Source organism: Triticum aestivum, chromosome 7A, assembly GCF_018294505.1.
Source record: "Triticum aestivum cultivar Chinese Spring chromosome 7A, IWGSC CS RefSeq v2.1, whole genome shotgun sequence".
Lineage (NCBI taxonomy): Eukaryota > Viridiplantae > Streptophyta > Magnoliopsida > Poales > Poaceae > Triticum > Triticum aestivum.
Window position 1 is genome coordinate 602,583,842 of NC_057812.1, and position 2,696 is coordinate 602,586,537.

Sequence of the window (2,696 nt, forward strand, 5' to 3'; positions counted from 1 at the left end):
GATTCATTTTAATTAAGTTTAATTAAAGTTATCTACAACCGGACATTAACAAATTCCCATCCGCCCATAACCGCGGGCACGGCTTTCGAAAGATCAATCCCTGCAGGGGGGTCCCAACTTAGCCCATAACAAGCTCTCACGGTCAACGAAGGAATAGACCTCCACCCAAGACACACCGATCAGACTCGGTATCTCGGTACAACAAGATGATTCGACAGGTTAAAACAAGTCCAGCAACACCGCCCGAATGTGCCGACAAATCCCGATAGGAGCTGCACATATCTCTTTCTCAGGGCACACTCAGATGAGCAATCCGTACAACTAAAACCAAACCTTGAGTTTCCCCGAGGTGGCGCTGCACAGGGCTCTAGTTCGGACCAACACTCAGAGGAGCACTGGCCCGTGGGGGGCTAAAATAAGATGACCCTCGGGCTCCGGAAACCCAAGGGAAATGGGGCTAGGTGGCAAATGGTAAAACCAATGTTGGGCATTGCTGGAAAAGCTTTAATCAAGGCGAACTATCAAGGGGTTCCCATTATAGCCCAACCGCGTAAGGGACGCACAATCCAGGAACATAACACCGGTATGACGGAAACTAGGACGGCAAGAGTGGAACAAAACACTAGGCGAGAGGCCGAGCCTTCCACCCTTTACCAAGTATATAGATGCATTAAGATAACATAGCAATATAATGATATCCCAACAAGAATATAAATGTTCCAACAAGGAACGGCTCCAATCTTCACCTGTAACTAACAACGCTATAAGAAGGGCTGAGCAAAGCGGTAACATAGCCAATCAACGGTTTGCTAGGACAACGGTGGGTTAGAGGTTCAACATGGCAATTGGGAGGCTGACAAGCAAAAGGTAGGCATCGTAGCAGTGGCAAAGCAAAAGAGCGAGCAAACTAGCATAGCAAAGATAGTAGTGATTTCGAGGGTATGATCATCTTGCCTGCACAGTTGTCAGAGTTGACTGGATCCTCACAAGCAAACTCAACGGGCTCCTCGGTAGCGAACTCGTCTCCCGGCTCTACCCAAAGACAAACAAGCAACAAGGACACAATCAACCACGGGCAAGACCAAGCAATATGATGAAATGACGATATGCTATGCAGGATGCGATGCGGGATGCAAAATGCAAGATATGACAGGAAATGCATGAACCTGGCATCAACTTGGAAAACCAAGTGTGCCACTGGATAGAGGGGATGAAATCGCTTGAAAACGATATAAAGATCATAGGAATCGGAGCTACGGTTTAGAAATGGCGAGCGTTTTAAGACATGACACCGGTCTGCGATTTACAGCAAGTAGGCATCTAAATGCAACGAAATGAACATGCTACAGCCACCAAACATGAAAACAAAATACATGGCAGTGATGTACACAAGATGGTTGACAAAACACTAGAACTGAGCCATAGGCAAATTCATCCATTAAGAGGTTCAAACAAGCATGGCTAAAACGCAAATGCAATTCAGATTTCAGACTTAGTGAAATTAACACTAGTCTGAAATTTCAGATCACAAAGCTCTCTTCGGAGCAGCAAAACAACATGATAGAAAACCTGAACATGACAAGTAAGAACATGGCATGGAGCTACTCATCAAGCTTAATAAAACACCCAAAGTGACCTGGGGCCAAAAGTGTTCACAAAATACTCTACCGAGCTCACGAACATCGCTCGAACACAATCAGTTTTCAGACTTAGTGAAAACTGAGACATGCTGAAATTTAACTCACGAAGGCATGTAAACGAGCTCGATGCACTCACTACGGTGCAAGTCATGGCAAGGAAAGCATATAACCAGCAAGAAGGCACAAAGTGCTAGCTACACATGGCAAGAACGAAGGCATAGCATGCATGGAACACTAACGGTAGCATCGGCGAAATCGCAAACAAGTTGACGATCTGCCCAGATTAACAACTAAGCAAAAGTTGAGCTCGATTGAGTCAACCTAGAGCACTCCACAAATGCCAACAAAGACATGGATGGATAGAGCATGACATAAATATCAAAACTCCCTTACTGATCATCCTCAAAAAAGGCACGGATCGCTAGGAAACAAGCTGGACATATAGCATCATGAACTAAAATATCCCAGACTTAGCGAAAATCACCAAGTCCCTGAAATCTGCAATCTCAGGTACCCTACTTCGCAAGCTTGCACAAGACAACACACACATCCTAAAAATGCACGGGTGGCACCTCTGGAAAGAAGACAAGATTCTTCACAATACATCCCAAAGGGGCACAGGCATATCATGCACGGATTAAATATAGCAAAAATGACAAAAGTGCATGATGAACTAACGGATCTGCAATTTAACTCACGAAGCCTCCTTCTAACAGCATTTTGGGTATCAAGATGACCTCAAATGCAAATGATGCAATGGAATGAAATGATGTACATGTCGAGGCGAAGATTTTGATATATCATACGCCTAAAACGGATCTACGGTTGCGGAGATACGAGCAGTCAAAGGTAGCACGAAAAACTAGGGTTTCGAGGATAAAAGTCAACCGTTCGAAATCAGATCTGGATCCAGATCTCGCGGTTACTGTTCACCGCCGGAGCACGGAAGCCGAGGTTCATCGGGGACTTGCCGGAAATGGTGGGGACGGCGGCCGGAGCAGCGGGGAGAGGCCGGGGCCGGAGGAGAGGACGACGTGGAGGCGGCGGGGCGGCGCC